This window comes from Gracilinanus agilis, chromosome 6 (assembly GCF_016433145.1).
Source record: "Gracilinanus agilis isolate LMUSP501 chromosome 6, AgileGrace, whole genome shotgun sequence".
NCBI lineage: Eukaryota > Metazoa > Chordata > Mammalia > Didelphimorphia > Didelphidae > Gracilinanus > Gracilinanus agilis.
Window position 1 is genome coordinate 67738900 of NC_058135.1, and position 27101 is coordinate 67766000.

A 27101-nucleotide genomic window follows, 5' to 3' on the forward strand; every position below is an offset into this window, starting at 1 on the left:
AGGGCTATGCTGATGTATGTAAGAGAGAAAGACTTTTCAAAGCATGAAAATGCTAATGCAACATAAGAAAATGTTACTGGATAAGTGCAATAACAAGTCATTCCCATGGTATTAACATTTCAAGCAACCATATGTTAAGATCCATTCTAGATCCTGAGTCAGCTTAGGAAGGTTGAAGATTAGTCAGTCATATGGAAATCAATTCAGGAGTCTTACATTAGATGTCTAAATAGTCGATATTTTATCACTATTGATATCCCTTTTCAAGTTTACTTAGAATATTTTGTTTAGATTTCTTCTCTAGTATATATATATATATATATGTATNTCATGCTTAGAAATTCCTCCTCAAAGGTAAGTTAGCTGCATCACATCTGTTGCCTGGAATCTGAAAGATTCTTGCTGAAAGCTTTATGCAAAGTTAACTGTTACTTTTGTGGTTACTACACTATGCAGTGAGACATAAGACAGAAGAATGAGAACAGACAGAAGGTAGATACCTGGAAAGTCTCATTACTGGTAAGAAACCTTCAGCTTTGTCCTATAACTCCTGCTGGGAAATTCATGTCTCCATGCCTTGAGAAAGCAGGGTTGGGTCTGTTTTCTCAATCAAGTTGCTTAGGTAATTGTATAATTTCAAATAGATATCTGATAAGAAGAAACTAGAACAATTGTTTCTGCATGACTAACAGAACATATATATATATGTATATATATACATATATATATATATATATATATATATATCCATAACTGACTTTGACTTTCATAGGCTATTGAAACATTGAAACTATCTGATGATGCACTTTTATGGAATCAACTAGATTTATTGGAAACTCCAAGAGAGAATAGTATTTGTCTTTTTCATAAATTATTTTTTACTGGGATAGGGAGTTATTTACACCTACTACTGTATAAATAAATTTCCTTTTTACATACCCATCTCCTTGGTAGGAATCTATAAAAAAGGAGCTGCAGTTCCTAATGGAAACGGATTTGATAGATTGGATTGTAATCCATTAGATCCATTTGAATCATTCAGAGAAGGCTACAGAGGACAGACCATGGAAGAAAGTTTTGTTGTTGTTTGCTTTTTTAAAGGGGTCTTTGGAGATCTTTTTAGCAGTCACTGTACATGGATCAAGTAGAAGCCCCTTAGAGTTACCTGAACCATTATAAGTATTTTTGACACGAAATAGGGGATCACTGTCTGAAGAGGGGTTTGCTGAGATATTCTCTAGTGATATACATGAGGAAGTTAGTGTATTTTGTAGTATTTTCTTATACTAATTCCTTTTACAACTTTATATTTCCTAAGAAAGGCAGATGACATTCGGTAATTTACAGTGCAGCTGAACAAACTCATAGTGCCCATCCTTATAACTAACTGCTCCTTAAAATTTTCAGTTTTGTAAAACAGGTAGCCCAGACCCAGAGTGGGAGATATGGAATTATTTGTCTTATTAATTGATTGGTTCTCTATTCCTGAGAATAGTCAGAATCCATTTACTTTGACCCCAAAGAGAATAGAATATTACTTTACCATACCTTCCCCCAGGGTTAGCTGAACTCTCTTATGTTGCCATGCAGGTCTCTACTGCTGGGCAGAGACCTAAAAGAGACCTTTCTTCTGAGAAGATTGATGTACACTGTTACGTGGATGACCTAATGTTGACTTGACCAAATGAGGCTATGGTGACAGAGATCATAGATCACATGGTGGTGATCCATCTGGTTTCACCTCCACTGGACAAGATGCCCCTCTAAGGATAAAGTCAGTACTTCTCATTTCTAATCTAATCTCCTTGCTGCTAACTCAAACCTGAACTCCAACTAAAAGATTTCTGGGAATAATCTAAATAAATTCCTTAGTTTTTCCTCTGATTGGAGGGCTAGAGGATAGAATACTATAACTCCTTCCAAAGTCTTTCCTTATGAAGAACAAAAATTGGGCTTTCAACTCACTTCACTTTGCATTTGTCTTTCTTTATTATTTCAGCTCCTCAGGTCCTAAAACAAGCTTCTCCCTCAATCCCTTTTTCTTCCTGCTTCCAGCTGTGAGTTGTCTGCTCCCATTAGATTGACTGCAGGAATAGCCTTTCTTTTTCTAATCTGTAGCCCCAGGATGTAGCACAGTGCATGACACATATTAGTTACTCAATAAATGCCTATTTAACTAAATTAAATGGAAAAGAGATAAAAATGAACCCTAAGAAAATCCAGGGAATAGCCCTCTCATTCAAGCTTTAGGGAATAAAGTAGGTGAAGAAAACCCAGAGGATTTCAATAATAATCTAGATTAAGCTTCCCTATGACATAAAAAGGCTCAGAGACTTACTATATTTTTTATATTTTGGAGAATCCACATTCCCCATGCTGATAGTCCAGTGCCCCCTCTTTAACCCAGTCATTTCCTGGTATGCCTCTTTTAAACTGTTCCTAAAGCCCTAATAATCATACTAAAGCCCTAAAACATATAAAGGAATATGTCCAATAGTCTCTCCTTTGAGGCACTTATGATCAAGTTAGGATAATGTTTCTGAAGGTCTCTGACCAAAAACACTATTAGGGTTGGTACCCAATTAATTCAACTCATTTCCCACTTAGTTGCTCTTCTGAGCTTCTGAATCTCCAGAATCTCATCTTTGGTCAAGATAACATCCATTCCAAAACTCACATCTCTTCCAGATTCCATGCTAATTAGGGTGGACACAGGGAAAATTTTCCCTATTTGGATAAGACACCTAGACTATTCACCTCACTATTTACTACTCTGGCAGCAAGACTTCATCATAATCCTGGGTCATGGGTCCCCTTCACCCTTTGCAGTTTTTTTCTTTCTCCATTAAAGTACTTGAAAGGCAGGGACTACCTTATCTCTTTTCTTTGTGTTTACATTGCTTAGTCCAGTGACTGGCACATAATAGATACTTAATAAATACTTATTAACTTATTTTTGTACTCGAAGCTGAGCTGCTCCAGGTCACTGGCTTATCTCCTCATATTACCAAACTTCTGTGAACAGCAAAGCCATGGTAATATTCACTACTTGTACCAGGTGATTGAGATATGAGCCTTCCAGAGAGGAGAAACTTTTGCTCTCTGACATATTTTTTCTTTTTTCATAATACTTCAAGGGGAGAAGTTAGATTCTCCCTTATTTTTTTTCTTCCTATTACATCTAATACTGTGTATATGTTGAGAATATTGTACAATAAAAGACATGAAACAATTTCAATAGTAGAAGATTCACTAGAACAGAGGTGTCAAATGTCCCTACAAAAAATCTGAAGCAGATTTAAAGAGAATCAGGAAATGTTTAACAAAAATTTAAAAAAACTATAACGAAGATAATGCTAATTTTAGGGTTTCCTCAGTAAGACAATGTGTGACCCAGGTATTTATATTTTAGAATAATGCCACCACTCGAGAAAATCATCAGGTCTTTGCCATCATGGGGTTGCTATGGGATAGGTGGAGGATTACCTTATATCCCTTCACTAGGAATTGTTGTTTAGGCATTTCAATCAAGCAAAAAACTCTGATCCTTTTTGCAATTTTCTTGGCAAAGATGCTAAAATGATTTTCCATTTAATTCTCACCTCATTTTAGAGATGAAATAACTGAGACAAACAGGGTTAGGTGACTTGCCCAGAGTCAAAGAGTAAATAAGTATGTGTAAGTGCATCCGCAATTCATTCCCCCTATAATAGGAATTAGTTTTCTCTAAATGGCAACAAAGGAGGCAGCTAGATGGCTCAGTGGATAGAGTGCTGGACCAGGGGTCAAGAAGACCTCAATTCAAATGTGGCCTCTTATACACTGTGTAACCCTGAGTAAGTTGCTTAACCTCTGTTTGTATTAATTCATTGGAGGAGAAAATGGTGAATAACTCTAGTATTTTTACCAAGAAAATTCTATGGACTGTAATAGCTTACAGTGGTCCATGAGATCAGGAAGAGTCAGAGAGTACTGAATGTCTAAACAATTCAAACAACAAATGTCAATAAAATTGACCTTGGGACTTAATTGATCCCTCCTTCTCTTGAGGTAGCTTTTTGATCACCCAAAGCACAAAAACTATCATCTATGCAGAAGTCAGAGCCCCTCCTACTGGTAGATTCCTACTAATCATTTTATGAGACATGACAGAGTCCCATCCAGAATTATTAAATGCTACTTTATCTTTGTTGCATCTCCTTGCTGAGCATCTGTTGAGACAAAGGAAGCCTCATTTTGTTCATTGTATAATAATTTAGAAGTGTCTTATATAGTCATAATATCAAACATGAAATAAGGCAGTCTTGGCGTTAGTCCTGGTTCTAACCTAAATTTAGATTTAAAATAGACTCTTTCCATAGCAATTTTGGAGACCATGAAAGTGCCTCATTGGAATGGGTTCATGACACTGCTCTGGTACTTTTTTCTTAAATGAGATATGGAAATAAATAAGACTTCATTTGCTCATTTTTGTTAAAATAACTTTACTGTTAATCACATCTTCTGGCAATATTTTCAGATAAACATGAAGAAAATAATACTTCCAAATGGTGGCCTATAATGACGTTAATGAGAAGCACAACATTTAACACAATCAAAACTCAGAAATGAAGGCACAGTCTGCCCAATGCCCCCCTTTCTAGAACCTCACTCCTAGTCATTTGCTTCTATACACAGTTTTAGCAAGTTTGAAAAGATAATAGAAAGAATAAAAGAAAGAATATGCATTAAGAAAAAGAAAAGCATCATTCTCCATATTGTGATTACTTCATGGTGTGGTGGGGAGGGCAAATTAAAGCTCAGATAAAAATTCTTCACTATGAACATCAATGACCAGTGAGATGAAAATACTCAGGATTAAAAAATGATGATTGTGGTAGAGCTATAGGAAATCAAATGTCTCAGCAATATAAATGTAAATAGGCCATATACTTTGGGCCTGCCTAGACAGACAAAACTTAGAAGATAATCACTTTCAGGTCAAAGAAAATGTGCCAGATGTGGTCATTTTAAAGATAGTCAAACATCTGGATCTATGATTTCAATAGTTTGTCAACTGTGAAAACACTTCAGGGGAAAAAAAAACAGAACATAAACATCAAAACTATACATTATAGACATTTGGCCTATAAGTAGCATAGTCCATTATCTATAAACTTACTGTATTTTATTTCATTTTAAATTTAAGGGAGTGGGAAGAGGAAGCAAAAAAGAAATTCAGCTGAAACTAGTAAACATGTAATTTGTAGCATATATTCTAAAAAATAAAACAAGGTTTTGTATGATCATATAATTGGAGTCTAGAAGCAATACTGCATAAAACTTGCTTTTAATTGTTTCTATATTTCCCTGGAGATAACCCAGGATCAATAACATGGTACAGTGGAAAATATTTTGAACCTGGGCACTGTGATAGATAGATGTGCACATTAAGTCAGAAATAACTGTTTGGATCCAGCTTCAGATACTCTCTATGTGACCTCTGTAAATCACTTCATCTTTCTTATCTTCAGAATCTTTATCTATAAAAGGGGCATAGTAATAGCACCTACTTCAAAGAGTTGTGAGGATCAAATAAAATATTAGTAAAGTACATTACAAACTTTAAAGAAATATATTAATGGTACATATTGTTTTTGTTATCGTTATTTCAATTAACTTTTAATGCCTTTGTTTCCTTCTCTGTAAAAACATGAGTTTTTTTACTAGAGTCTGAGGTCATTCTGGCTCTTAAGTCTTTGATCTCTGTTATTCTTTCTAGATTGTCTCAAGACACTAAAATACATGTTCAGACTGGTTATAAGCCTCCTGTTATCTGAATAAGCAATTTTTTTTGTTTTCTGTTCCTTAATTATTTATGTTATATTACTTCAAATGTCTTTCTCCAAGTTCCATTAGAAAGTATAATATAATTTTATTATTATAAATTTGGACAGTTTTAGTAGTCATTCTAATATTACATGAACTTTTAAAAATCCTGGTTAGTGGAAAGCATTCAGAATTTGAAGACTTGGATTCCAAACTGAATCTAACCATATATTTGACACATGACACTTTCACATAACCAGTTTAAGCTTCAGTTTCTTCATTTGTAAAATAAGGGTAATATGTACATTCTATAAAAAGTAAGATTATTCTGAGAAAATAAATATATAAGGACCTTTCATAAAGGAAACTAAATTTTATATGCAATATTTTATCATTATTGTGATACAATAGAATTTCAAAGGCAATGTCTAAAAGATGAAGGCAATAATTATCAACTTAACAGATTTGGAAATAGAAATATTCAAACTTTTCCTCCTGAATTCAGGTGTCAAAGAATCTGAGATTGTAAGAGTGTCATAGCCAGGCACTAGCAAGTCAGCATTTTTTTTTGACAAGATCAGAAGTTCATGGAGAGTAAATCACATTCAATCTCAAAATGGCAGTTAGAAATCTGAAATCTCAGAGAGAATACCTTTAATTTTAGGGGGAGCAAGATGATACAGGGGATAAAGAGCCAGGTCTAAAGTCAGAAAAATCTGTGTTCAAAACTTTAGAAACTAGCTGTGGGATCCTGGGCAAGACGCTTAATTCTATTTGCCTTTGTTTCTACTAATAGAAAATGAACTGGAGAAGGAAATGGCAAAGCACTCTAATATTTTGGCCAAAAATATCCTAAAAGCGTTTTCCAAAGAAATCATACAGGACTAAAAATGATTTAACACCAACCTTTAATTTTGTCCTCTAGTCAAAAAAGCCACTATTAATTTTCTGATTAGTAGAGTTACATGTTCATTTAAAATATTAAAAATCTTCCTCTTCATTATAATAATAACAATAATAACTACATGTCACAATTACCTACTAATACCAGATTAGATACCAAAAATGATATCATTTTTATTGTACAAATGAAGAAGATAAAGCTCAGAAAGCTTAAATAATTTGCTCAGAATGGCACTGTAAATATTAGATATTGAAATCAAATACAGATCCCTTTAGATTCCATATGAAACCCTTTATTGCATCATGAAGTCTATTGAATTATATTTTAAATAAAACATAATTTTTCATTGACAATTTTAAATATAGCTATGTGCACGAGTTTACTCATTCATCTTTTTGTTGATTTCATATATGTCCTATCAAAAATGTTCCAGAGAGCATTTTTAAGGTCATTGTCACCTTTTCTGGTTTCTAACTCTCAGAATTCTGAGTCATTTGACAGAGGTACAGTTTTAAGCAAGTAGAATGGCTCAGCAAAAAGGTTTCTCCTGACCTGTTTTTGTGTCCTAAAATCTTCCCCAGAGAGTGAAAAAGTCATTGTTTGCAAGAGAGTGCGCAATAAGAATATAGATAAACGTAATACACCAAGCATGCAGACATTATCATTCTTCACAACTCTGGTCTCTAGAAAAGAACATACAATGCATAGGAGTCCCCAACAAAAACATTAGAATAGTCATGGCAACTCTACCATGACTAAAAGCCATATCTTACTTCTCACTGTATCGTTAGATATAATTTAGCTTCAAAATATCCCCAGAATTTAAAATATTACTTTGGAAGTTGTAAGTGTTTGCATAATGCACCCTTATTGACTTGACTTGACTTGAATTATAATGTCCAACTTTGCTAAGGATTCAATTGGTACACTTTTCTTATATACTCCAGTGAGCCCCGTCTCTTTGTTTCCACCAAAAACCCAGCCATAGCACGCTAGGGTGAAAATGCCAATTAGTAGCTCATATAGGGAGAGCCTTCTAGGACAATTTCCTTTTAGCAGAGTGCAATGTAACATCTGTGTATTCTATTGCCTTTGCACCCCACTGTGCTTTTCCCTCCCATTGCTGTATTTGGACTATAGAATTATGCTCAGAATTGAGCAAACTGTTATCTACCTACTGACCAAATGGTATGAAGCAAATAAAAGAGCTGATATAAAGAAAATGTTTGGCTTTTTTTTGTCCTTCTAGGAAAAATAAAATAAATTGTTAGCATGTCAGAGTTAGAAGTGATCTTAAAGAATTTCTAACTTGATTTCCTTTTATAGAAAAAAAATTAAGCCCCTTTTATTGTTTGCTCAGTGTCAAAAAGTAAATTCTTCATAAAGTCAAAGTTAAAGAAATCACCTTTTGAATTCAAGTTAAATAATTGTTCTGGTATTTAATAACCAACAGATAAAACAAAGGACTAAGACTGTAGAACAGAGAAAAAGTGTAGGATACTATTTTAAGAATCGTTATGTGGAGTGTATAAAGAAAATTAAATTTGTAAGGGCTAAATTCATTTATTTATTTTAAAATTACATACTGCTCAAGAGACAAAGGGAATGGTGACTTGAAAGCTGTCCTTGGAGACAGTCTGATTTGAGTTCAAATTTTGCCTCTGGTTCAAGATATTTATATGGCCCTAGGAAACTCGTAATTTTTTTTCCCTAATCAGAATTGTTTGAAAGTCCTCTAATTCATTAATATCCATTTTTCCACTGTAGGATTATACTCAGTTTTTCTGGCTAGGTTCTTCATGGTTTTAAACCTACTTCTTTTGCCTTCTGGAATATTATATTCCAAGTTTTCTGCTTTAACAAGAAAACCAAGAAATACTGTATTATTTTGACTGTAGTTTCACAATTTTTGAATTATTTCTTTCTCACTGGTTGAAGTTCTTTCTCTGACCTGGGAACACAGGATTTATCTATACTATTGCTGTTTTTTTTAAAAACATTTATTAATATTCATTTTTAACATGATTACATGATTCATGCTCCTACTTTCCCCTTCACCCCCCGCTCTCCTCCCACCCATGGCCAATGCACATTTCCACTGGTTTTAACATGTGTCATTGATCAAGACCTATTTCCAAAATGTTGTTAGTTGCATTGGTGTGGTAGTTTCGAGTCTACATCCCCAATCATGTCCTCATCAAGCCAAGTGTTCAAGCAGTTGTTTTTCTTATATGTTTCCTCTCCTGCAGGCCTTCCTCTGAATGTGGGTAGCATCTTTATCATAAATCCCTCAGAGCTGTCCTGTGTCATTGCTTTCTGCTGGTACAGAAGTCCATTACATTCTATTTTACCACAGTATATCAGTCTCTGTGTACAATATTCTTCTGGTTCTGCTCCTTTCACTCTGCATCAATTCCTGGAGGTCTTTCCAGTTCACATGGAATTCCTCCAGTTTATTATTCCTTTGAGCACAATAGTATTCCATCACCAGCATATACCACAATTTGTTCAGCCATTCCCCAATTGAAGGACAGACCCTCCTTTTCCAGTTCTTTGCCACCACAAAAAGCGCAGCTATATTTTCATACAAGTCTGTTTATCTATGATCTCTTTGGGGTACAAACCCGACAATGGTATGGCTGGATCAAAGGGCAGGCATTTTTTATAGCCCTTTGAGCATAGTTCCAAATTGCCAGCCAGAATGGTTGGATCTTGCTGGGTTTTTTGTTGTTGTCGTTTTTTTCATTTGAGATATCTTTTAGTAGATGATTGTTGGATTCCTTCAATTTCTGTTTTACCTTCTGTATCTAGGATATCAAGGCATTACCTTTGCTAATTTCATAAGATATAAATGAGCATGAAGTCATTAGTAAGTCTTTTTTTCTTGTAAATCTCAGGAGAAATATCAAATGAATAGGAAAATCTCAAATGATACTTATACCAAGAAAAGACAATTGAAATACCGATAGCTTTTGACCCATTTTCCTTCTTTCTCATAGTGATAAAACCTCTGTGGGAGTGATCTACAAATATATGATAAATGATAAAAATATAAAGGATAACAGCAGGGTTATATCAATGATTTCTACAACAGACCACATTTTCAGTTATATAACTGACTGACAGACATGGATTTGAGAAGAGCACACTGTTTTTCATCATTTGTGGATTACTTAAATAAGTGAAAGCACTTGTGTCAGGTTTAAAAGTTTTTCTTCATAATCATAAATGTAACAATCTGTTTTAATAAAAAGTATGCTTATATTTAAAACATGTTTTGTGCATTTCTTATATTAATATAGTCCCACAATTTTAAGGTGAAGATATTATAACTATTCATTGTTTCTGCAATACTTTTAAAAAGTCCCTTAAAATTTATCTAATTTGAATATAGCAAATGTGTGTGTTTCGCTTGCTTGACTTTATTTACTTGTTATAATTATTGTGTATTTGTTCATATTGTTCATGGGAAGGTAAAAAGGGCTGAGTTATGAAAAGGGTTTTTGATGTTGGGGCAGCTAGGAATACTTGCAAAAACAGAAAACACACATACACACACACACACACACACACACACACACACACAAAAGAGAGATGTAAAGAATTTTTGAAAACTGAAGGAAGTTCACAGGGAAACATAAAAACTCTTTAGAATTAACATGCTAAACTTAGAGTGTTTACATGTATAATTTCATTCATGCATGTGTTCATATCCTTGTATTTGTATAATTAAATCTATAAGTAATAAATGTTTCTATCTTCACATAAAGAAAAAAAAAGAAAATATCTTTGTTTTATGTGAATGTATTACATCTGTAAAACAATGTTAACATCCAAAAACAATTGCAGGTTGAATAACAAATTAAAATTCAATGGTCATACTTTTGTTTCTATGTTAAATATAAAGATTTTCTATTAAGTAGGATTACTAATCATGAAAAACAATTATTTTCTAAAATGTTCGTATCTTTTAATTTTAATTAAATTAGTTTTCTTTAACATAAAACTTATCGTTTGTTGGTTAGAAAAAATAGGTGTCACAAATGTTAAAATTTAGCAGAGCAATAATGATAATGATACTAAAGTCATTGTGAAAACTGATTCTCCAAAGAAAAATTTAAAATAAGGGATTATGAAGTAGCTTCAGAAATTACCTAAATTGTACGATTAGTTTGCTTATTTAATATGGTTATATTCAATGAGACATTTTTCATGTATGCCCAATAAGCAAAAAAATGTTTCCATTTGCATTTTCTTCCTCTTCCAGTGATTCATGAAATAATTCTTTTTTTAAGTCAACAGACATTTATTAAGTGCTTACTATGTGGTATATCTTGTCCAAAGACCTGGGAAACAAATACCAGGAAAAAAGAAAGATGTTCCTTTATCTCGAAAGACATAATCTGATAGGGGAAGACAGCACATAAAAAGGGAGCTAAAAAGGAGAATAGGGAAATGGTAGAGAAGTCAGGAGAGTCAGGAACAGAGCCAAGAGAAAAGTGAAAGAGTAAGCTTGGTTGCCTTGGCATTCCCTTGAAACGGAAGCTCAGGGAAAAACTCACTCACAAATTGAACAAGGGAGCTACAGGAGCACAGCAATTTTCCAGGGTTAGGAAGTTTATCCTTCTTTCCTTTGTACAAAGCCAGAAGAGAAATATTGGCTCCTTTTACAACTTTGATGCAGATTCCAGCATTTTCAACAACTACATGACCTTTATGACCAAATGCAGCCACCTAAAGTTAATCATTTTGTTGTTGTACCCAGTGTTCCTAGTGTTTGTTGTTGCTGAAAGTTGTAATAGTTGTTTGCTATTTCCCATGAAGTCACCATATTTTAGCTGACTCAAAAATTCTTTACAATAAAATTTACTTTATCTCAAAAAACAAGCTGGAAATTTTACAAGGTATATTTTATCTCGTTTTCTGTCTGGCTTCATCACTGTCACACTTATGAAAATCAATAGAAGCACATAACAATCAACACCCTTTTTTAGCATCTACACATAAAGGTCATGTATTAGAATATTTGTGGTAGACAAAGAAATATTAAAGAAATAAGAAGGGAAGGATGTTGGAAAGAGATAGGGAGAATTTAGGTGGTTCAGTGGAGAGAAAGCAACTCCTGGAGACTGACAATCCTTGGTTCAAATCTGACCTCAGATATTTCCTCGCTGTGTGATTCTGGGCAATTCACTTAACCTCAATTGCAAAGGGTGGAAACAAAAACCATGAATGCAGTATAAATACAAAATTGTGGCATGGCCCTCTAAACATAATATTAAGATTTCTAAAATATGCAAGCAACAGAATCTGGGGAGAAAAGTTAACAAAAAAAGTTTTTAACCTTTTGGGGAAAGAAAAGAAAAATAATTCTTGTTGACTAGAATTATTAAGAATTTTAAGACATCCAAAAGGTTTTGCAAATATTAATCATTTGATCTATATAGCAACCCGTTGATATAGGAGCAACCATCCGCCATTTATAGCAAGGACAATTAAGTGGGAAAGATTAAGTGACTTACCTAGAATACAAAGCTTTTATTTTCACTAAGGTTTTTAAAATTCATTTTTCTTCCTTATAAGTCTTTCTCATGCCACTTAGATCTTTCAGTAAAGGGATAAGATTAGTGCTTAAAGAAGAAGCTCAAAAAAGAATGATTACAAAAGCCAGGTTGGCTTCAATAAGAGGTCATTAAAAATTACTGCTATTTATTATTATAATTGTTATTAATATTTGTTGGTGTTATTATCTTTCTCATCATCATAACTACCAGTTAACAGTTACCAGAGTAAAATAAATTTAATTTATTTTGTTTTCTAGTAAGGCATTTGACAAAGCTTCTAATGTCATTCTTGTGAAACAGCTGGAAAGATATGCACTAATCTAACATTATTAAGTGGATTTAGAAATGCTCTAAAGCCAAAGAAATTTATTTATGTTTTAATGCCAACTTAGAAAGAGGTATTTAGGACAGGGATGGGTGTTTGACTCTGCCCTATTTAATCTTCTAATCAATGATTTAGATAATTGTATTGGTAGCATCCTTATCAAATTTAGAGATGGCATGAAGCTGGAAGGAATAACACAATGGATTACAAAAAAGAAACTTGAAAATAGACTGAGAAGCTAGAAAATTAGGCCAAGTAGAGCAAAAAATTTAATATGGATATGTGTAAAGTCTTCAATTTCCTACATATAAAACTGAGGAAACATATATTGTCATAAGCTTATCTGAAAAACTACATGTTATCTTTGGCACCACCAATGACTTCATTGGTCACAAAATATAATTTGTTTATTTTATAATTGAGATAGCTGAAGCCAGTAGTGAAGAGGCACCCTGACCAAGGGAACAGAGTTGGAATTTGAACTCAGCTTCATTTTCTTCCAATTGAGTGCTCAACGCATTGCTCCATGACTGTCCAGTTTGTCATAATTCAATCTCTTTGAAAACCTTGTAGTTATATATGAATCTCCATTATTAGTATTAAAGGACAGGGAGGATTTTGATAGGTATACAGGTTCTAGAAAGCATTCTGGGTCAGGGATGGTCCAAACAAGATACCTTAGAGATGGGATTGTCCGAGGTATTTTCAATATACAGTGAGCAGATCTGTCTGGCTAACATTAATGGGTCATATAGGCAGTTAGAGAAATATAACTTTAGAAAGGTAGAGTGATAAAAATTTTCAGGAAATAGCAATGTAATATTCATTAATTTGGACTTTCTGGACTAATGAGGAGACATGGATTAATTTGGTGCCATAACAACATAATGTAGGCACCAAAGTTATGTTTAAATATAAAATAATGCAGAATGACACATAAATCCATTCTGCCTTAAATAGATAATCATTACCTCTAGCAATGACCATTTCTTCCCTAAAATTCAATCATAATCAATGTGGTCAAATTCTGTCTCAGAAAATATTTTCATGCAGCAAATATATACAAGAATTCTGTCATTTGTCTTCTACATATTCTTTCCTTTTTCTTGAATTTTTATGTTAGTTTACAAGGCCTGAAATTAAATGAACTACTTCTCTGACTCTGTCTCTAACACTTATTGTTCCTGTGACCATAGTCATCTAAATTTAATTCTACAAGGCATGAGTTTCTTTATCTACAAAAGGAAAGGGTCAAATTGGAGAGTTCCTTAAATGTGTTTTAGGTCTAAATCTATGATACTATTCTCTAGCTATCATGCTACCTGTTGGTTCAGAAGATATTCTGGGGGAAAAGTGAAAAAAGGAGAAGGAGAAATATAAATAAGTCACTTAAACTCTTTCTCAGGTTATTCATATATAAATTAAGCATGTAAAAGAACCTACCTCATAGGGTTGCTGTTGAGGATTAAATTACTTAAAATATATGAAGTACTTTGCAAACATTAAAATGTCATATAAATGTTCTCTATCATTATATGGTTAAACAGAATGAAGATTTCTCCAAGACTATTGTTGACAGTGTTTCTGTCTAGGCCATTCTAGACATCAAGCAGTCAAACTATCCTTAAGTTATTACTGTTTACCTCAATTTCCTGTGGTGTTTATTGATTCCTATTGATATTTTTATTTATACAACATCTTCATTTTCCATTTCTTATAACAAAGAATAAAAACAAGAAACCAAGATTAAATAAAGGAGTTCAACAATATTAACCAAACAATTAACCAAGTAATAATATATGCAGTGGTCCACACCCATAGTCACCCTTCTTGGCAAAGTAGAGAGGGAGATGCATGTTCTTATTTCTTTGAAACCAAACTTGTATATTATAATTAGAGAGTACAGGATTCAGTTTTGTAGTTATAAGGGAATCTTCCTTTTTCTTCCCTCTGCCTTGAATTTCTCCATATATAGTCATTTTAAAGTGTTTTTCCTTACTTTTCCCCCTTTTACTCTTATCATATACATATGACTTAAACAACATGCCCAGTAGCATAGGCAGCTGTTTCTTGAAACTAGAAACATATAGCAATGACAGTTAAAAGGTATATTACTTTCCTTATTTGTATTAACATAATCCAATTTCGTGATTGAAACATGTCAGCTAGAAGTCTCTCTAGTTTTGGTAAATCTCCCTACTTCAAATAAATATTCTAAAAATTTCTAAGAAACATCATCTTTCCCAACATTATTGTTACATAAATGCTTTTTTCTGAGGATTTGTGTATTTAGATACCAGTTTGTTTTCTGCTTCCCCCTCATCAAGGAAGCCATATTAAACATAAAAAAGATCTCAACGGGAGAAATAGGGAAGGAGGCAGGGAGGAAAGAAGGAAAAAAGGAAAGAAGGAAGGGAGGAAGGAAGAAAGGAAGCAAAGAAGCAAAGAAGCAAGTAAGGAAGGTAGGAAGGAAGGAAGGAACAAAGGAATGAAGGAATGAAGGAATTCAAAGAATTGGTGTGAACCATTAAAATTCCTATTATGTTTAATTCCCATATTTCATCCAATCCTGCCTGCCAATGAGGATTCAATTTACCCTGACTCTTATAATGTATTGAAAAACTAGTTTAGATACCTTTTAAAATGCCAGTACATAACTTTTCCTTTCTCATCTAAAATCAAATCTGAATCAATATATTGAAGCTATCACACATAATGACACAATATTAAACCTATAAGAGTATATTTACTCCTAAACACTTATTTTGCAGGTGAGGAAACAGATAATCCAAAAAAGTGATTTGCCTATAATAGAAAAGCAAGGAAGACAGAGTTCAAAAACAGGTCTACTTATTCCAAGTTCAAGACTCTTTTCTACTACATGACACTACCTCTACATTCCCCTAGTGTATAAGACTTCCCCAGGTGGAATGGGTGGATGAGAACAATATGTTTCAACATCTGTGGCTAAAACAGGTGTTGTGGAATGTTTAGAGATTGTTAAGATATTGAAGATCATCCACTGTATCCCAGGCCATCACCAATCATCTTGTCTTTTTCTTCTCACTGGACTTGGATGACATCTGGAAAGGGAAGTTGATGACTTTGTTCAACTCCACCTCACTTAAATCCACTTCATGCATAAATCAGATATTACCCTCTGATGTTATTAGTCTTCTTTCCAAAGAAGAGTGAACAACAGGAATTCTATCAACCATTCTAATAAAAATTGGAAGGAAGGAATGAAGGATGAAGGATGGAAGGGACATTTATTATCTGCTTTTTATGTGTATGACACTATTTAGTGAGGAGAATACAATTACAAATAAAATAATAGTCTCTGCCTTCAAGGACATTACATTATAATGGACAAGAATACAAGGAGTACAGACCCAAGAGTATTACTTTAGGGGAAGCTGGGTAGCTCAGTGGATTGAGAGTCAGGCCTAGAAATGGGAGGTCCTAGGTTCAAATCTGACCTCAGACACTTCCCAGCTGTGTGACCCTGGGCAAGTCACTTGACCCCCATTGCCCACCCTTACCACTCTTCCACCAAGGAGCCAATACACAGAAATTAAGGGTTTAAAATGTTTTTTTAAAAAGAGTTTTGCTTTGGTCTGGAATATTTGGCAGAACATTGAGATGGATTATAGAAGATTGCACTGACATACATTTTCTTTTTTAAGTATTATTTATTTTAACATTATTTTCTTTTTAAATTTCAAATCTATCCCTCTGTCCCATGTCTCCCTCACTTATTAAAAATGTAATAAATCATGCAAAACACATTTCCATATTAGCCGTATTTCAAAACTATCAAGAAAAATAAAGAAAATAATATTTCACTTTCCACTCAGATTTTATCAGTTCTCTCTCTGGAGGTAAAGAACACTTTTTCTTCATGAGTACAATGGGATTTGACATACATTTTCCAAGAACAATGGAAGAACTAATTATAGCATGGTTCCAGAACTGGAGGAGAGAGGAGCAAGAAGATATACCTACAATGCAAGGCTGCTGGGCAAGTAATCCAGAAAATGGTAATCAGTGTTGGAAATTAAGAGAAGCTTGACTAGGACTATTCTGAAATAATGAGATGATGAGGTTGTCACTTATCACAAAAATGAAGTCCAAAAATAGATATTACAATTAAAATATTGTAATATCTGAGTCATGTTTTCTAATGTGAATGATAAAATTGTTTGCTAGACTGTCAAAAATATAGCTAGAGTGCACAGATATCAAAGGCAGATAAAAATGCTTTTTGTATACCAAAAAATTCATTGTACCAATACCAAAGTAGTAGAAATAAAGTGAGTGGTCAATAATTTGGGAATGTGTGAGCAACTGATGATGAATTAATAATTGAATGAGGTATTGATGTGCTTTATGAAATTATAAATGAAGTTAGATATATAGGAGAAGAATGTATTAGCTGATTTAGATGAAAGAAAACACATCCAGAAAAAAGTTATACATACATTTACTAAAATAATATAAGTGAAAAGAAGTGAACTTTTCCCCTTAGAAGAGAAGTAACAACCTCTTTTTCTTGGAAAGGTGGGGAATGAGGGATTTAAAATGTTGTAAATGCTAACAGCTTCAGTCACTAGCCACTACATCCCTTATTTTTGCTTGACCATTTTTCTTTCAAAGAAGTGATATTCAACCCTATTTGTGTAGAAGGTAATATTCAAAAATGACTGATAGCAAAAAAAATGAAATCACAACACCATATTTAGGCATCAAGAAAAACCTTAGTTGGAGGCAATAAAGCACAGTGATTTTTGTTCTCTAATATCGTGTTTGTTTTGAAAATAGAATGTACAAATTTTAACAGTTTAAATAATATATTAATATTAAATTAGAAGTCAAAGTATAATCATAACAAATTCAATTCAGAAAATATATCTATTATGTGTAATACATTATAATAGGAAATATATTGTTTTCCTCTCCTCTCCAATTTTGCTCTCTCATATTTCACTTAATTTTTTTCATCTTTCACATTAAAAAATAATTTTACAACTCATAAATATCCAAAGCTTTAACTTGAGGTTGAAGGATCTGAATTCAAGAAGAAGAAAAAAAATATAGAAAGAAATCTTCAGTAGTCATTATTTAAACCTTTTCTTCTTTGCAGAAGCTAATAAGCAAGATATTTTAAAGGCAATTAAATGAATTTTAAACTAAGTCTTTTTTAAAAATATATAATCCTATAAGTACTTATCATATCTCAGATCACCTGGACTGAATAGCAAGCTCACCATAAACTCAACTTCATATGAATAGAATCATTTCAATGTTCAAGCACATGCATTTCCTTCGTTGAGTAATAATGGCATTGTCTCAAGTCCATTAGTTACAAAGGTACTACAATTTCCTTAACCTCCTTTCTCTTTTATTGCTCTTTCTCTTCTTTCTGTACTACATTATCATCTTATTCCTGACCAGGTGAGGTGCTTCTTTGAGGACAATATGTTTTGTTCCTCAGCAATTTGATCTTTTCAGTCTATGTTCTCTTTCTTTGGCAATCAATTTATTTGCTGCCATGACTTTTAAACCCTTACTTCTGTGGAGAAGACTGCAAAATTGATTGTCTTCAATGAATGAAAAAGAAGTTACTAAGCCCTTAATGTTCTAACTAGTATGCTAAAATTTGGGAATACAAATAGAAATATCTTTTAATTTTATATTTTAATCCAAAGGAGCTTGTATTCTATAAAAACAATAAACTATATACAACTATGGACAACACAATGAGGCCAAAAAAAAATAGGAAGTAATGGCCAAAAATGGCTACCAAAAAGTTGATCAATACACGTTTTATGAGGACTAGAGATATTGTAGGATTATATTTCCAGACTTGCATAGTAGATGTTCAATCTAAGGAGTGTATTTGTGTGGAAGGTAGTATACAAATAAAAATTAATGATAAAGCACGAATTCAGCTTGTTGTAATGGGAAACATTGTTGAGTCAAGCTAGATTTAATGAACTATGTATGTGATATACTTCACAATTAATACAGCGAATAGCTGTAATTCCCAACCTGAGAGATATACCACAATGCAAGATCTCTGGAGTTCTGTGGTCCAAAGAGTATAGGAGAAGGGCAGATGGCAATATTTTGTGGAATGACAGATGGAGCAGCAGGAAAGGTGGATGGCAAGAAAATAGCTCAGGTGAAAGATATTTATCAACTACCTCCTACCTCTCTTCTGGTCTCCATACCTGTGTCTCTATTCTCTCTTTGACATTTCCACTAGCATTTTGAACTGAACATATCCCAAAGCTAGCTTATTATCACTCCCCTAAGTCCCTTTTTCTTCTAACAAGCATTCAAGTTCCTATAATGTAAAGAGAAAATGAGCTCAGTGGCATTGATAAAAAAACACATTAAAAAAGACAAATTTTCTGCCCTCAAAATCTTGTTTTCTGAATTCAAATATGATGAAGAAATATGTTGAAGAAATTTATGAAGAGTTTTTAATGTATACAGATCGTCCCCAAAGTTTTGATACAATTACAATATCCTAGAGTTTAAAAATTTCACTATCTTTTAGAACACTGTGTATGTTCTTTTATTTGATCTTCACAATTCTTTGGAGGGGGTATATTTTATCCTTATTTTAGTGATGAAGAAAACAACTCATAATTGACCTCTCTTTTTTATTCTGCTTTCTCTCTCTCTCTCCCTAAGAAGAATATTTGTATATTTGAAATACACACACACACATAACACACACAATTTGCAGTCTATATGATTGTATATATGTTCTCTGACTATGTCAGGTATTTGACTGAGGCGGTTTTAGGGGGAAGAGGAGAGAGTGGGAAGAGGGACAGCATTTCCAGGATTAATTTAGTCTGAAGTGAGAGGGTATCAATGGCACTTTTGGGGGAAGCCTTCCTTTTTGAGCTATAAAAATAGGGACCAATCTGAGGTCTGCTCCATCAACCAAAGGGTCTATTTGAGTTCTTCTACCTAATGAACAGAATCCCAAGATGCTGCTCTCTCCTTGTTTTTAGTGGATATAAGGAAGAAATGGATCATTAGTATGTTTTCATTCTACTAATTTATTTTTTCTTGCTCGAGCAAGTTACTTATTCCATGTATATATTTGAACAAAATGCACATTTTCAAGTCCTTAATATGCAGTATATTAAACTTTCTCTACATAATTTAACAGCATTTATTGATTTGGATGGTGAATTTTAAGCTACAAGCTGAGCACAATGATTAAGTGCCTAAGCCACACTGTAAATCATACAGTTTCCATGGAATAAATATTATTACATTCAAAATCTTGTCTTTGAAAGAGTCAGACTTGGTCCCAAACAGCAGTTGTTAAAACCTTATACTGCCTCCAGCTTTTTTGTTGCACCCCTTTTCTAGCACGGTGCCATATCCTATAAAAGCACACATTCCATTCATGAGGCTACCTGAATTACATCCACTACCTCCATCCTTAAGTCCAGACTTCTAGGACTGCTCCTGTAATGCCCTGATGCTCACACCATGAATCAAGTGACATCACCATATGGTCTTGCCCTTTCTTTGGAAAAATTCCATTGTTTTTCTGAGGACTGAATGGTGCATGTCAAATTAGGTCCTTGCTATACTGGATAATAAATATAGGTACCTGCTGAGAAGAAGGTAAAAAAAGAACATTCTTCTTTTCACTGTCAAGGTATTGAACCTTCCTCATGCCTGATGCATATTCTTTGTATATTACTCCACAGGGTGCGAGAGGATGGGAGTCTTTCCCAGACTTACAACCAACTATTAACACTTTCATTGGAATTTAGCTGCCAGGGCCAGAATAGCTCATTAGGAGACCACCCATCATGAGCAATACAGACGTTTCTTTCTGAGACACCAGGCTTAGCCTCATAAAGTCATTTATTAGGGAAGGTGCCTCTACCCAAATTAGGTCAAGCTTGATCCAAGCAATCCCAGAGCAAGTCACAGAAGGGCCTTAATCTACACAGGATACTAAAAAACAAAGTGGCTTTCCAGAACTGCCTACTTTTACCCTTTAAAAATACAGAATTTAAGGCAGAACATCCTATGGGAAAACTTCACTATCAAATTCTCATTTGGGTCTTATTTTCCTTTTGTATATCTACCAAAGAATACTTTATGACCTGGAAGAACCAGAGATCTTGACATAGAAGCTATATAATAAATGCTCTTTATTTTAGATTTTAAGAAACTGGGGACAAAGGATAATAAATTATTTGCCAATGTCATATTACAATAATTTAAAATTAATAAGCTGAATTACAACCTTGGTCCTTCTTCTCCAGAAAAACTGCTTTTCTATAAATCCATGCTGTCTCCATTTATCTGTCCACCTATTCTTATCTATCTACCTATCTATCTATCTATCTATCTATCTATCTATCTATCTATCTATCTATCTATCTATGTCTATCTTTCTGTCTGTTTATCTATATATCTATCTATCTATCTATCTATCTATCTATCTATCTATCTACCTATCCATCTATCTGTCTGTCTGTCTGTCTATCTATTTATATATCTGTCTGTCTATCTATCTGTCTTTCTTACATGTATACATACATTATTATACTTACATATTAAGTTATTCAGATATATGAAAATATAAATATAGATGAAGGCATTCATGAATGAAAGTCTATACAGCATAGTAATGAAAATAGAATAGACCCTGGAGTTTGTATAACCTCGATCCCTTTTTTACCTCATTCTACATCTTGGTTTCCACATTGAAACATGATATGATAGAGTTATGTGGGCAAAAGTAAATTGTCTCCTCATAAGTAATTTTATATATTATTATCTCAGATGAATTTTCATTTTCAATAGACTTTAAGTATCATGTGCTTTTGTTTGAAAATGAAGTTCATTTTACTGCAACAAAAATTTTTGTGTCAAGTGCTTTGCAAATATTACATTTTGATGGAAATATTATTACTAATTATATGAGAAGTATTTTGTTCCTGTTTCTGAAATAAAGATTTTTGAAGTTATGCTTAAGTTAAACTTTTTTATCGACTGTCACTTAAATTATTCCTTGGTTAAGGATTCCACGCTAGTCTGAAATGTTAACTGTGTCTGTTGTATATTATCTGGTAAATTCAAAAGAGAAGAAAAAAGCCAATTTGGAAACTTTGTTTTGATTGGGCTTTTATATCAATAAGTATTTTAATCTGAACTGTCTCCACAGTAGAATTTGTTTGTGTTACGTTTAATGGGGCTTTGCTCCTATTATTTATGTGAAAGCTAAGGCATTTCTAAAGGCAGCAAATATTGAAATTAGATTTAAGTCTGTATTTAAGTGTCAAATTGTTTCTAAGACCTCAGAGTTTTGGTATGTGGATGTTGCTAGGTAGATACAACTTCTATATTGTGGTTATGTTTGAAATAGTACAAACAGCTGAACCAGCTTCAAAAATATTGTTAAGAGGGTTGAGAGTGACTTTAACAGCGTTAATTTGGCATTTCTTTATGGTTCTTAGAAGCTGTGTATATGACTGAGACACTCACTTCAGGTTTTGACATTATTAATTACTTCAGCACTATAAATAAAGAAGTTAATATTTACTGGAGATGAAGTTTAAACATTTTTAGATCAGACTCTAAGGATTTATTGATTGTCGTTTTAATATGAATATGCTTTAATGATATTTAAATATTTGTAAAGAAATATTTGCCAGATTTTGATAAAAAGCACCTTTGAACTGCAAGATGTAGTTTCGTATTGAAATTAAATAATTATACATTGGGAAAATTTAATTGTTACTTTGGTTATTTATGCTTTGCCAAAGATATGAATACATTCCTCAAGTAGGAGTGAATTTAGACCTAATTGACCAAAGACCTAAAGATATCATTATTTAGTTATTACTGTTCTTATTTTGTAGATGGAATGAGATGAAAGTATGTTTTGCTTTTTAAACTAAGAAACCTTAGTGAAAAATCTGAATATGCTGAGTATCCTCGTGGTGGGCAAAGTGATTTCAGTTACAATTTGAAGGAATAGTTGAAATGGAAAATATTTCACGAGAGGAATATCAATATCATAGATTTAATTTAAGCTACATAAATATTTAATTTGTATTTGATATCTTGAAGTCTATTTCTGTTTTTGCTATCTTAGGGGGCTGATGAGAAAACACTGAGGCAGGGGGAGGATATTTGGCCTTACAACTGATTTTGATCTGCATTTACTTTTTATTAAGTAGTTTAGAGAGAATCAATCAAAGATCCTACATAAAATTGCTGCCTACCATGTGCTAGGCACAATAATAGGGGATGGAAATGCCAACAAAAATGTGATAGTCTCTGCTCTCATGAAATCATCTCTTTCCCTAAAGAAATGACAAGCCACCACAGTTTCTTTTCCAAGAAAATGCAATGACTGGTACTGGCTTGCTATGATCCATGTGGTTACAAAGAGTGGGACAAAACTGAATAACTGAAGAACAGCAGCAACAGAAGAAATCCTTCCTTCCAATTTATAAGCAACTTAGTAGGATTAATTAGAGAAGGTGGTGAGCAGAAATTCTCCTTCCATCCCATAGAATGTCCTTCATGAATTCTTTTGGTATTCTTGGTATCTCTTGGTATTCTACCTCCACTTAATTGAATTTATATGAAAGAGCCAATTTCATTTTTCACTTCTTTCTGTTTGCCCTGGGTGTGAGTAATGCTAGTTCCAGCTTTGGAAATGCAAGCTGGAGCACGTCCTTATCTGCTAAAAAATCTTCAACTCTAGCTTAGCAAAGGAGTCTGTGTCTGTCTGTCACTTGAGAAACAGCCAGCAGAATTCAGAGGTCCATTCCCAGGAAGCTAATTGGTTAAGTGTTTGTGTGTCTAAATATCTCTCTATCTCTCTATCTATCTTTCTATCTATCTCTCTATCTCTCTATCTATCTACCTATCTATCTCTATTTATCTATCTATCTATCTATCTATCTATCTATCTATCTATCTATCTACCTATCTTTCTGTCTATCTGTCTGCCTGTCTGTCTGCCTGTCTGTCTGTCTGTCTGTCTGTCTGCATATATATAGGTGTGTGTGTGTGTGTGTGTGTGTATGGGTGGGTGTGTGTGTGTTTTAAACTATAGATTATTTTCCACTAAAGAAAATTTTGACGTCTCAGTCAAGTTATTTGATTTTTTTTTGGGGGGGGGCGTCTTTGTTTCCATGCTAGTTGCACTAGACAGTTATTAAGGTCTTTTCCAATATTAAAATTCACTGTACTGCCTAAAGAATTATAATTTGTATCATAGTGGTAGTATCAACACAGATGAATTCAAGGAAGGCTAAAATAAATAACCATGAGTTGAGGTGAATTCATTTAAAGACATAGAATCTTGGAAGTGTTTAGGTCATATACCCTACGATCCTCTCTTTCTAAAAGATTTCTAATAATTGTTCATTCACTTTCTGCTCGAATACTTACAACAACAAGAAGTTCACTTTGTCAGGAAATTCATTGCATTGGTGGTCATATAGAGAAATATATAAATATATATATATATGTACATATATATATAAAATATGTACACACAAAAATGTCAGCTATATTTGAAAATTATAGATGTTTATGCAGCTGCATATATGACATATGTATAAAACCACAAAGGTACATACATGCCTATATACATAAATAGATATACATACATGTGATTGGATAGATAGAAAGAGAAAGACAGACAGACTGATACATACAGACATACTACATACATACTGTTTAGTTATGTTAAATTTACTTTAAATATAGTTAAATTTACTATCAAATAACTCCAAGTATCATATTTTATAAGATTTATTAATAATCACTTGAAGTAAAAGAAACAAAAGGACAAAAGTAAAAACCCAGTAAAGTCAGCTTTTACAGCCTAAATCAGGGGAAAAGAGAGCGAGGGAGGAGCTATACAAAACTTATATCCTCCCTATGTTAGCACATAATGTAAGAAGTAACATGGGAAGCTGGGAAAGAGAGTTCTAGGGAACAAAATTCTAATTACACAATACATAGAAGATAGAAATTGATATGGATATACATGGATAGCTCTATTCCTTTTCATCTAGAATGCTTGAAAATCTTCTACTTCATTAAATATCAGATTTCTCCTCTGTGAAACTGCTCCACCATAATGGTGACTATATTCTTGTATGATACCTACTATGGTTCCTCAGTTTTTTAATTATGTCCTTCTGAGGATTTTCAGTTTTTTCTCCTTGATCTGGGACCACTGGAATTTAAAATATCATTTCTTGGGATTTTCATTTTGAGATTCCTTCCAGGACATGTTCAATGAATTTTTCAATTTCTACATTATCCATTGGTTTAACAATATGTAGGCATTTTCCATTTTTTATTTTATTGAATTATAATGTCTAAGCTCATTTTCTGCATAGGTTTCAGACAGTACATTAATTACCAAATTATCTCTTCTTAATCTCTTCTCCACATCAGTTGTTTTTTCTCATATTTTGTATTTTCTTCTATTTTTTCAGATTTTTTGATTTTCTTATTCTGTCTTGATATCTTATAGAGTTGTTAGTTTGCACTATGACTTGACCCACTTATATATATATATATATATATATATATATATATATATATATATATATATATTATAATGGGGAGTTTGGGGAGAGTTAGAAAAAAAGAAAAAAAAACAGTCACTTGACTCCATCTTTACTCTTTCTCCTAGCCCAGTGTTTTTCAAAAGTGACCCTATTGATATCTAGCAGCCAGAACCTACTCCTTAGCTAGAACTATGGAATCAGAATGAATACAGGGTATTATCTATTGTCTAAACCAATATTTCACAATATAATTTTTTAAACCTCTACCTTCCATCTTATAATCAATACTGTGCATTGGCTCCAAGGCAGAAGAGTGGTAAGGGTGGGCAATGAGGTTAAGTGACTTGCCCAGGGTCACACAGCTAGGAAGTGACTGAGGTCAGACTTGAACTCAGGACCTCCCATCTTTAGGCCTGGCTCTCAATCCACTAAGTCACCCAGCAGCCCCCCAAAATTTTTTGCCATTTAAGACACTAAAGTTTGACATCTTTTAGCATAACACAAGAAAATTGGTCTATCATAAACTGGTAGACTGGAAAACCTACAAGATAAAGAAGATTCAGAAACAATACATACACACATACATATATATATATATGTTGAATATATATATGAATATATATATATCATATTTTTCTAGAGAGGAAGTCATTGGATATAATAGACATTCTCGATGCATACCTATTTCATAGAGCTCGATGTATTGGTAGTATCAATATTTCATCGAATCTCTCATAACATGAATCTGAAGAACTGTATGAAAATGCTAATTGACCACTGTAAGTTTTCAAGCAATGCAGTAAGATATGATGAAAGCTCTGCTTTAGGAAGATTTTTCTGACATCTCCTTGCAGGATAGATGATGAGAAGGATTTGAGATTAGAACCAGAAAAAAAAATGGTTGGGATCCCTTTACCCTAATCCTGGTGTGACATGCAGAAAGCCTAAATTAAGATGGTGGTAAGGGCCAAAATAGAGCAGAGTCAGGCAATTTTATACTTACTGTCTATAGGCATTCTTTCTCTGGCCTTTTCCTTTCTCTCCTCTTCTGGGGTCCATTAACACCCCACTATCAAAACATGCTCTCTGAAAGGACTCTGGTATTAGTCATTTGCAACGCCATGCACATTTAAGTTAATTAATTCTCTCTCAGGGATATTTGAATTTTAAGAAAACTTTTCTCATGGAAGGAAAGATTAAAGGGATTTCCATCAACATGGGGCAGGTAGTGAATGTGTCCTGGGGGAGAGGGTATATGACTTTCTATACTATATTTTATCACATAAGCAGATTTCTACTATAACTATGCCTAAGTACATGCATTTAGTGATTATAGGAAAAGAGCTGAAGGGAAGAAATGGACACTCACTGGAAAGGAAAGTTCCTAACCTGAGATGTGTGAATGTTTTAAATATTTTTGATAACTACATTTCAATTTAAATAAATCTCCTTGGCACCCCTGTGTATTTAAATTCATGATTTTTTTTCCTGAGGAATTCATATTTTTACAAACTATCAAAGGAGTCTATGACACAAAAGATATTTAAAAACCTCTGATGTATAAGTTTATTTCTAGTATTTACTCCATGTAAACATATATATTTTTTCAATAATTTTCTCTACTGTAATTTTGCCATTTGGTCTGTTTCCTTTCCTCTTTATCTAAAAGGTTGTATTTTGCTTGAAGCAAAATGAATTTATCCAAATAATTTGTAATAAGCTTAATCATGGAGGTTACTTAATCAATTAACATTCATTAATCATATACTGTGTGTAAGATACTGTACAAAGTTCTGGGAATACAAAGAAATAAAAGACAGCTCATACCCTCAAGGAAATTTCCATTTAATAAGGGAAGCCTAAACAAAAGAATATGGAATACATTGCGAGAGGTGTGTGTATAT

General features: G+C 33.2%; 1 pseudogene; it reads left to right on the forward strand.

The window, feature by feature from the left end:
- The first annotated feature begins 18719 nt into the window (after nucleotides 1–18719).
- The window catches only part of LOC123252272, a 29975-nt pseudogene continuing 21593 nt past the window's right edge, over nucleotides 18720–27101 (forward strand).